The sequence below is a fragment of the Squalius cephalus genome (assembly GCF_949319135.1).
Source record: "Squalius cephalus genome assembly, chromosome: 4".
Classification (NCBI taxonomy): Eukaryota; Metazoa; Chordata; class Actinopteri; order Cypriniformes; family Leuciscidae; genus Squalius; species Squalius cephalus.
Genome location: NC_137125.1, coordinates 5,426,962 through 5,438,497, shown reverse-complemented (window position 1 = coordinate 5,438,497; position 11,536 = coordinate 5,426,962).

Below are 11,536 nucleotides of genomic sequence, written 5' to 3'. Positions count from 1 at the left end.
GCTTCCCCGAGGTCGGCTCCTTTGATGGGGATCCCCTCTCTGCACTCTCCAGGGCAGCATCAAAGAGCCTGCGGTGCTCTATGGCCTGCTGGGGGGTCAAATTGGCTACGTAGAACTTGTCCGCCGTCCGTGTGTCGTGGCACATAAACTTTGACAGCTTCACCCAGTCGTCGTTGGATTGGGTGAACTTGATCTGGAAAGACAGAGACAGAGAAAAGAAAAAAACAATGCTGCCACTAGGGAAGACCGCCGAAATACGTGCCCGAGCGCCGAAAAACACTTACGTGACTGGCAATGGACGTCCGGACGTCAGTGAAGGTGGGGCAGCCGGGAAGGCCCATCGACTTCCAGGCCTCCTGGAAGTAGTTGTTGAGGTTCTTGCAGGGGTTTTGGGTGGAGGTGAAAAAGAGGTACTTGGCCGTGGGTCTGCCCGGCAGCTGGTCCTTCACCTGGAGGAACCGCTGCACCCACCCAAACTCCTCCTCCGTCAAGACGATCTGGGCCGACCCGAACGCCATGTTCGTCTTGTGGACACACAAGGAAAAAAAACGCACACGTGCCACTCAGGAGAGGCGACAAAAAAAATCAGGCACGACAAATAAAAGTCAGACGCTCACATTGTTGAGGTACGCCTTCTCCGAGGAGGATTTGCGGGCCCTCAGAACCTCCTGCATTTTGATGTTTTGGAAAACACCCCCTCTGTGGCCGTAAACGCAGGAGAGCAGCGCCGCAATGTGCCCGTAAAACCGCCACAGGGTCTTCTGGCTGGGCTCCTTCTCCAGGAGGGCTAAAGACGGGAGCGAAGCACAACGTCAAGGTTCAAACATCCGTTCGGCAACAGGTGAATACCTTGAGTCGGCGAGAAGGTAAAAGACAACTTACTCAATTGTTCGGGGATTGCCGGCACCTCAAAAGGGTGGCCTTGGAGATGATGTTTGTCTCCTTGACCGCGGTCTGGTGGACGGCCATCTCCCTGCGAAGGCCAACCAGGGCTTTGTTGGACAAGCGGCAAGATGGAGGAGGGGTTTCCGACAGGAACCTAATGAAGCAGCCGACGTTATTGATGCGGTACACCTGACAGCCTACATTTTCCTTTAACTTGGTGCCATGGTCTGGGCCTTCCCTGTGCCCCCTGTACTCCTCCACAATCTCATCTGCAAAAAAGAAAGAAAGAAAAAAGAGAGAACAGAGGAAGAGCAAAGAGTTAGTGTTAGCACAGCCACAAGTAAAAAAAAAAAAAGAAGATAAAAGCGTCACACTCACTCAGCACGGCCACGTGGTCGGGGTAATGGGGTTGATCTTCGTCTTCCTGCGGCTGCTGACTGGTGGAAGGCTTCTCCCCGTCGTCGTCAGGCTTCTCCTCGCTGGTGTCGGGCAAGGCAGGGGGCTGCTGAATAGCAGAGGGCACCTCGGGGGAAGACTTAACATCCTCTTCCACAGGGCCGCATTCCTCTCTTCCAGGCCGAGAGAGGAGAGGAGCCTTTGGCCACCTGCCCGATTCGGGCCGAGCCCAAGGAGGTCGACCTCCTCTTCAGAATGCGATACCGCCTGGTGACCATCCTGAGCGTCTCACTGAGGGTGTCGACCTGCCTGTTCAGGTCGGCCACCTGTGTTCTGAGGAGCTCCTTTTGTCTGTTGCAGCCCGGGTTGTCGCACTCCTCCTCCTCCAGGTCCTCTGGGTCTTGGAGGTTCGACGGGTCCTCCTCCAGGAGCTGGGGCTGCTCCAGGTCGAGTGTGGATGTCCTGTACCCCCACCGAGACCTCAGAGTGGGTACGGATGTGGCGGTCGAGCCGGTTGGAAAATTTTCCGCACGCCGGAACCGGGCAGAGGACAGCACGGGTGTTCACTCGCCCACGACTCCGTGGCAAAGAGCAGCTTCCTCTCCTCCTGGTTCTTCACGTTGTGGGTGTCGACCAGGTTCTGGCCGAGGCGGGCATACATGCGCAAACACAGCGGGCATGTTTCAACTGGCATCTTGACACAGGACAGCAGACAACGGGCTCATGGACTCAGTCAATGGAGGTCTAGTGTTGACTGACTAGGGTTGACTCACTGCCTAGAGCCTCTAACTGTACACTTACCTGTAAAGAGTGCAAGTTATGGTTGGACAAGTGACACTTGTAACTTGTTTGACGTGACCTACACAGGCTTTCCATGGACAGGTAATAACAATTATAATAATGCATGTTTATGAAATAAAAATGCATGTTTATGAGCTCTACTGTGCGTGGATATGTTAAACTGTATCCCTTGTAATTTTTTCCTTTTATTAATACATGTTCTTGTTTAAAATATTTATTGAAAATGAAATTATTTTTTGAATATGTAAAAAGCGACCCTAACCCTCAAACTTCATTTCAAAAGACGGTGAAAGCAGCTGCTCAAACATCCTATCATATACCTCTATACCAACAGAACCCTTCGACAAGGTAATTTCAAAGTGTTATTTTGAGAATATTTCAGCCTAAAAATTATGAATTATGACCTATTAATGCACTGACCACGGACAGCCTAAAGAGGTCCCATCAAATAAGTTATAGGTGGGCCCTTTCTGTGCCCACCTGTGTGAACTAACTTTGTTTCCATTTTTTAAAGATGATGCTGACTTGTCCGTTATGCCCGGCCAAGGTCATCCACTTAAGGCATCACCTCCGGTCGCAGCATCACATAGAGGATGGGGAGGAACGCAAAGTTTTGCTGCGACTGGCAAGGGGGTGGATAAAACTCAGGAACCTCAGGTGTCCAGAGTGTGGCATAATTTATGAGAACATGGAGCGCCACTTTAAATCGGGCCATCCAGAGCTGACAGTAAGTATAATCTCAAACTAGAATACTTGTTTTTGTGAATTCATTTAAAAAAATGTTTTGAATAAAACTCTCTCTTTGGGGAAACCGGGTCAAGTTGTTGACCAAGCAGTTAGAAACAAAGGTAGCAGAGGAACAGCTACAAACACTTAGGTCAACAACTTCACCCTCCAGTCTTGTCAGCTCTGGATGTCCCTGTAGAGAGCCCTCTGGCTATTCCAGATGAGTGCCTTCAATTGCTGGGTAGGTTTTGATTGATTTTTTGTAATAGGAATATAACTTATTTTTTACAAGATGTTGAACAAACTATTGAGTCTGTTTGTGTGTGTGTGTGTGTGTGTGTGTGTGTGTGTTCATTGTAGATGAGTTTGAAATGGAAGCGGCTCCAAGCTTTCTGGGTAAGTGATCAACATGTAATTATGCTATATTGTTTATACAAGAACAATACATTAATAACTTTTTTATTGTAGCCCTTCTTATGGAGAGCAGTGAGCCCCAGCAAGAAGTGCAAAGCCTTGGTAGGTATCAGGTGAACAATTGTTTAAACTTTTACTGTATTGTTTTTTCCATGAACAGGACATTAAACAGCGTTGCGACAACCAGTGGGAAGCGTTTTGGTTCGACAGAAACCTCTCTGTTACAAACCACAAATCACTCGACGATTTAACTAGTATTAAATCGGATGAAACAGCCTCAACATTCCCAACAAGACTGATGAGGAAAGCAGGAGAAACATTGTGGCATGAACGCAATTAGAAGACTTTAAATCCCCTAATCACCCTGAAACATTTACAAACATTTATCCTGAATGTAGGCTACTGTAGTAATTTACCATGGGTTGGGCAAAAATGTGCAATATTTATATTGAATACTATGTAGTATTAAATAAATAAATATACTGATTTATATTGCATTAGATTTATTAGGTGGGAAGAGGAATATATAATTAATGTTTGTTATGAAATTGTCAGTTTCTTTGTAAAGGTGAAACTTTGAAACTGGTGTAGTTTTTACCTTGTGTTTAGGCATTTTTTACACACTGGGAGTGAGTAGCCTGTGGTTATCAAGTCTCACTGTCAGAATATTTTCATTTAGCATAACAATTATAAAATAAAATTATTATTATTTCTTACCAACAGCTACGATTTTGTATAATTAATTTATTTGTTCCAAGAAAAATAGTTGTACACAGCTGTAAATTCAAGTTTTTATTTATTATTATTTATTATTTATTTATATTATTATGGTTTTATATATCTGCATACTGTCGAATGAAGTTAATTGAATAGCCCTGGCCTAGGACCTCAATACATTGCAGATATGTGACCCGTCACGGAAACCAGTGACTCAAGTCGGCAGCACAATTTTCGAGCAAAATGAGAAAGAAGCGTTTTTTTCCAAAATTGGTGATTTTCGCTTTTTTGCAGAATCTGTTAGTTGAGATCACGAAGAAGCCTCTCCATGTTTGAGATAGCAGTATTGGTATATTTAAAAGCGTACATTTTTAGATTGAAATCGGCTTGTTTTTCGAAGATTCTAGCACGCAGTAGGGGCGTGTCATTGTCTGTGCGTATTTCCATACTGAATAAGCCGGCTTTTGTTCTTTTGTTATTGCCCCGCCCTCCAAGGGAACAGCGTGGCTACTTATTATGCAGCGCTCTGGCCGGCTCTATCTGATATCAAAATTCAATGAAGATGGACGCCGCAAGGATTGTCGCAGACGAGCTGAACCGTGGGAGTTACACCGAAACTGTTTTGAAGTACTTCTTCAAGCCGGATGCTTATGAACAGTATTATTCTAATCGCCTATTCAGAATCGCCTATTCTAATACTGTATATTGTAATGGTCTAGTGGTAGAACGTTTGCCTATCATACAAGAGGTCTTGAGTTCGAATCCACGCTCGTGTAGTTTTTTTTTTCTCGTATACTTTTTTTTCTCATCAAAACCGATTATGTTAATCAGTGGTTGTATATTAAGCAGAGACACGTTTGTGTGCATTATGTTTTGTGATTTCCCCAGAACGAATAGAGAGTATCCGCAACGGATTGAAGCGCGCGTCCGAGTGAATACAGTGCGGTGTGTGCGCGAGCCACACGAGAAAACACTGTATCCGCGCCACTGATCGCAGCAGCAACGAGCACTTTGATCACTTGATTTAAAAAAACACATTTCACACCTGCCTCATTTAGTTCGGTTGAATCGCACTAGAGTTCGTTTTCCCCCTTGGTGCGGTTCGTTTGGGCAGGTGTGAATGCGGCAATCGCACTCGGGTGCGCACCAAAAGCGGACCAAACAAGCGTACTGAGGAGGAGAGGTACGTGGTCTCGGTACGCTTTCAAACGAACTCTGGAGCGGTTCGTTTGTGGTAAGAACGTGATCCGACCTCGAACAGACCCAGCTGCCAAAGAACTGCGCATTTTTGGACTAAACCAGCTGCCGTAGTCAGCTGCGCTGTGCATTATGTCACTGTTTAGCAACATTAATGCACGCGTCGCCTCCTCCTGAAGTGACTCGCCGCGTGCATTGAATAAAACATTTTTTAAGCCGCATCCTCGCTTCATTCTCAAATGTTATTGTTTGCCTAAAGTGGTGTAGACAAACTATAAACTATGTCTAGGGATACAATCAGCCCACGCAGTCGTCTCTCCATAGTAAAAAGTGGCGTGTTGTCTGCCGGATTTTCCTCCTCTTTGTTTAATTCCGGGAGTTCTGTTGGAATTTTCCCGCACGTTAATTCTGACAATCGAAGTGCAGTTATGAAAATACGTTCAAGACCCATCTGGCCAACAAGTGATGTGGATGTTCATGACTGCACTTTCAGAATAACTGAATAACTCAAAATGCCCCAAAACCGACTTGTGTCATTACTTTCCGTGACTGGTCACATATGCTCACTGAATATAAACCCAACAGATCACTCAGATCATTAGGATCACATCAGCTGGAAATACCAAGGAATCACTCTAAGCATGGCGAGTCTGCTTTTAGCTATTATGCTGGAACCAGCTTCCAGAAGAGATCAGATGTGCTCCTACTGTAGTCACTTTCAAATCCAGACTCAAAACACATCTGTTTAGCTGTGCATTTACTGAATGAGCACTGTGCCGCTGTTCGTCCGACTGATTACACTGTATTTTATCTCTGCATTCTCCTTTTTACTCTAAACTGAACTCAAATGGCACTGATTGATAACCGGTGTTTTGTGAAGGGTATTGTAGTAGTGGGGGAAACCCTGATGGTCCTGATGACCAAATTTGTGAGCAAGTGCTCACCTTTCTGTGGAGGAGTTTAAGAGGGATTGACTCATGACGGTCAAGGGAATGCTGTGGTGACTAGTACAGATTACTGGTCTGGATTGGTACAGATTACTAATCTGGTGGACTCAGATAATCCACGGTATGTGAAAATCCACAGAAGAATACTGACCGTCATGGGGAAATCTCAGAGTCAAAATAAGATACACCGGTGTTTTGCCAGATGAGAAGTTTATTTATCTCTTTTAATTCATTTTATAACTGTCTTAATTTCCACTGCTTTTATTTTGTGTCTATTTTCTATGCAAAGCTCTATGAATTGCTATAGTGTGATTTTTATAATTCCTTTCTATGTAAAGCTTTTGAATAACTGTTATAATTTTCCTAGCTTTTATTTTGTGAATATTTTTATTCCTCTCTATGTAAAGCACTTTGAATTGCCATAGTGTATGAAATGTGCTATATAAATAAACTTGCCTTGCCTAATCAATTAAACTCCATTTCCGCTGAATCGCTACATTATATTTTTCAATGAGCCACAACTGACGAAAATATTTCGTCAAATATTGCGTTGCAAACATCAATAACAGCTTTCAGTTGTCAGTGGCAAATGGAGTCAGCGGAGTTTAGTTTGCTTGTTAAATAAAAAAATAAAAAAACTTTTTCTTGTTCTTCTTAAATGATTTATTCAAGCAAGCGAGTATGAACAGTGTCTTCAGGTGTTTTCAGGTCCACAAAGTAAGTAATAGGTGATAAGTTTACATGCATGAAACCAAGTTTTGTTGTTGTGTTATTTATTTTTTTGTTTAATTGTTTTTCTTTGTTTCCCTTTTCCTTTTTACATTTGCCAAGTTCTGCAGGAAAACACCGACCTGTGCACTGTAGACCTCAGCGACCTGCTCAATTTGTAAATAGTTTATGTATAAATGTATATAGTTTATGTATAAATATAGTTCAAATATTTAATGTCATAGTTTTATATTTATTATTTATTTCGTTTTCTATATTGTATTTTTAAATATCATCTGTTTTACTGTTCTGTGTTCATTTTATAAATCACGGTAAATAAATGTTGTTAAATCATGGTTCAAAAATTTTAATTTTAAAATTATGGTTTTGTCTGTCTCATCTATTTCACCAAAACATACCAACTATAGCTTATTTGACATGATCCAGATAGGCTTGCCGTGGACAATGCATTTGTATGCATATTCATCATTTTTATGAGCTGAAATGTACATTAACTTGTTATATGGTGTTTCCTGTGTATTGGCCCATAGCTTTTCCTTAATAATATCATTATAATTATGAATTATGACCTATTAATGCATTGACCAAGGAGAGCTTATAGGGACCTGTTACGTCCCTCCACTACCTGTGGTGGCTCTGTTTCCTCCTCTAATGTTTGGCTGCTCTGCAGTATGTTTTCATCTGTTATTGTGTGCAGGTGTGATCTGTAACGAGTAGGCAGAGAGACACCCTTTAAAATCTCAGGCACTCCGTGCAGAGGGAAGAGACTTGAGCTCCAGCTACCACGCCTGTGATTGATCTTCCTGCATTGTTTTTATTGTGTTGTAGTTAATCTCCCATTTTCTTTTTTGTTGGTAATTTACTTAATTGTTTAATAAACCCTCTAGACAAACGAGTCCAACTGACTTTGCGGTCATTTTATGTTGTGGTCAGTGTGCCTGATCATAACAGGACCCTGTGGTCACATAGGCGGTCAGGGGGACGAATAGGCTGTTCGTGGTCACATAGGTGGTTACGGGGACGCATAGGCTGTTCATGGTCAGGGGGCAGTCACAGGCGGTCAGGGGGACGAACGGGCACTTTGTGGTCACACGGGTGGTTAGGGGGACGAATAGGCCGTTCGTGTCCGTGGGCGTGGTCAGGGGGTGGTCACGGGCGGTCAGGAGGACGAACGGGCGCTTCGTGGTCGGTGGTCAGGGAAATTCACCAAAAGGCGGTCAGGGGGAGGCAACTGCGCGTGCCTGTTCGGCGCGCATCGAAACGATTGCAGGTGGTCGGGGGGGGGGGGGGTCGCCCCCTTGTGGCCCGCTGAGGCGACGCCTTTTTTTTCCGCCTTCGTACACATCGTGGGACGCTTGTCCTGTTTCTGTGTGATTGTATTTGCAGTTCACGTGCAAAATTACATGTAACCATCAGGACTGAACTCACACAAAGAACATTCAGTTGACAATAATTTAATGTAGTTTCTTATCGTTTGTAATAACCATCTGAAGCAATACTCTGCTCACTGTGACCCTGACCTGTCAGAAACAAATGCACATTCGTACTGGAATTAAACATCAGTCGAACCCGAGTCTGATGCCAATTGTCTTAATCAATGCATCAGTCATCTCAGCACATTGATCCCTGATTGAATGACACAACCAATATATTAGGGATGTTCTTGGCCGAAACCGAAAACCGAAAAAGAGGAAACCAAGGCCGAAAACCGAAACACCGAAATAAATTATGCCAATTATTAGTTTTTTAATTATTAGTTATTCAATTATTTGCATTAATGACAATGACTGTGTACTAACGTTACTAAAATCAAGGCATTGCAATTGCATAAATTAATATTAAAGTTTCAAAGAATAAATCAATTACAAATTATGCAAATATTTATTTAGCACATTGCAACAATGCACAGTATAAAATAAAATTCAAACTAAAATGTTTACCTTGACCCCACTCATCTGTACATTAAATAATAATGTACAAGCATACTGGCCTGCAGAAAGAGTTTAAAATTAAATGTTCTCTCATAAAAACAAAGTGCATTTAGGTCAAGTGCATTTTAATTTTTTCTCTGTAGGACTACTACAAGAAAGTGCATTCAGAACAAGTGCAACTGCTTAAAGATACAACAATATTTTCTCTGTAGGCCTTCAACATAACAGTGTATCAAAACAAATACTGCCATAGCCCATATGTTAACTGTAGAACTTTAACAACAACAAATGCACCAAGAATTGCAGATGTGCAAAGTGGATAATACATATTTAAACACTAGACAAGCCCATTCTACTTCTTGAGGTAAAGTGCAGGTTTTTCTTGATGAAGAGTAGCTTCTCTGCTTTATCACAGTGAAGTCTGTTCCTCTTCTCATCGAGAACCTGAGCTGCTGCACTGAACAGTCTCTCGCTGTCAGTGCTTGTGCACGGAGCAGACAAGTACTTGCATGCCATCTTTGCCAGGTCAGGAAAGCGGCCGTGATTAATTCTCCAGTAGGCAAGAGGGTTATCACTTCTGGGGATGGGGACTTCAGACAGATAACCATCTAGCGGTTGAGCTTGTCATCTGCCTGACATTTGAGAAAGATTTGAGAGAGTGTATTTTAACAGGCCAGTGCATAAACATTTTTATCAAATTAAAAAAAATATCTAGCAGAAATATGGCTACAATCTGATAGTCACATATATAGTAGCCTAAGAACAGAATAGCCTACCTATTAATATTATTTGAGGCACTTTCTTGCAGGATTTCACTGAACATATCAGACAACGAGGGTGCATGCCCCTCATCTGGTGCAGAGACATCTTTTTTCTGCGCTCTTATCTCCTTATCCTGCGCAGGGCGCTGCTCCGTCTCCACGCGGGTTCTCCGCATCCATCGCGGCCTGGATCATTTCTCGTGCGCGCTGCTTTATTTCTGCATCCATGTAATGATCTTTATAACACGGATCAAGTACAGTCGCGATGAAGTGCAGAGGATCCGAATAGATCTCAGTGAAACGTGTGCTGACAGACTCTAAGAGTGTACTTTTCATTGTTTTTACTCCGTAGTCCGTCTCAACCTCTTTCCTTAGGAGACGCATTAGTGCTGCGATTAAAGGAATAACGTCCGCTACAGATGCATCAGAGGAGCAGATCTCTTTAGTTAGCTGGTCAAAAGGGGCAAGAAGAGAGAGAATGTTCTCTATTCTGCGCTATATGCAGCCAAGACTCGCTTTTGCGCAAAGAGGCTTTGCAACATGTAAAAAGTGCTGTTCCACCGCGTACTCACGTCTTGCTGGAACCGTTTTACTGGTGTTACAAACTGATCTTGCATAGACTGCAAGCGGGAATAGGCCAGCTGAGAATGTTTAAAGTGCCCAACAATTCTTCTGCCTATGGCCAGTACATCTTTTACACTGCGTTGAGACAACACCCCCTCATTCACAGCCAGATGTAGTGTGTGGGCCATGCACCGTATTCCCATCCATCTCCTATCGCTTTTGTCATATTTCTTGCATTGTCACTGACAATGACATGCACTTTAGATTTGTCGATATGCCAGGTGGCGAACATATTGGCGAATGCACCAGAAATGGCTGCTGCTTTATGTGACCCGCTTTATGTGACCCTCGAAACTCATGTGAATGGAGCAGAATCTTTTGCAGCTGGAAATCAGCGTCGATCCATTGTGCGGTTAGACTGAGCATACTGGTAATGCTGACGTCTGAGCTCCATATGTCTGTCGTGAAACTGATTGCTGAAATATCTGCAGCTATATGCTCATGGATGTGAGTTGCAACAACATTAAACAGCTCAGGCCAACACACCTCTGAGAAATGTCGTCTGTTCGGCATGACATAACGGGGCTCAATGTGCTCGATCAGCCTACAAAATCCCACATCTTCTACGACAGAGAATGGGTGATCATCTAAGGCAATGAACTCCATAACCTTTTGTGTAATGCCCTTTGCCTTGACACCATCACTGGGAAACTTCCTTGCCTTTTCAAAAACGTCCGCCACAGAGGGAGTGGGCGTGCTCGGAGGCGTTTTCCTTTTCTGTGCCGCGTTCCTCTCATATTCAGCGTAGCGATCGGAATGTTTGGATTTCAGATGATAAATTAAACCCGACTTGGATGAAAGTCTTTGCAGATGCACCCCCTCTTGAAATTTCGGCATTACATGTTTTGCAAATCGCTGTCCGTGGGTCAATGATTGCATGATTTCCATGACTGTACTACAAAATGTTCATCAAGAGAAAATAAATAATTGTGTTCACAGAACTTTTCACGTTGCACAAAAAATATTATGTTGGCCGAGCAAAAGGGAACAACGTCAATCGTCTGAGCATGCGCAAAGGATTTCTTCCAGGCTCCTGGAATTTCCCCCGCCACGAGTCACGACATTGAAGTGGTGAGTGCTTCAAAGTTAGTTCCCTGTCTTTGTGCTGCGAGGTAATGAGCAAATTTAGGTTAAGAATATATCTATTGTCTATCAACAAAGTTTGAACTAGCTTTTGTGTAATGCCCTTTGCCTTGACACCATCACTGGGAAACTTCCTTGCCTTTTCAAAAACGTCCGCCACAGAGGGAGTGGGCGTGCTCGGAGGCGTTTTCCTTTTCTGTGCCGCGTTCCTCTCATATTCAGCGTAGCGATCGGAATGTTTGGATTTTCAGATGATAAATTAAACCCGACGTGGAGAAAGTCTTTGCAGATGCACCCCCTCTTGAAATTTCGGCATTACATGTTT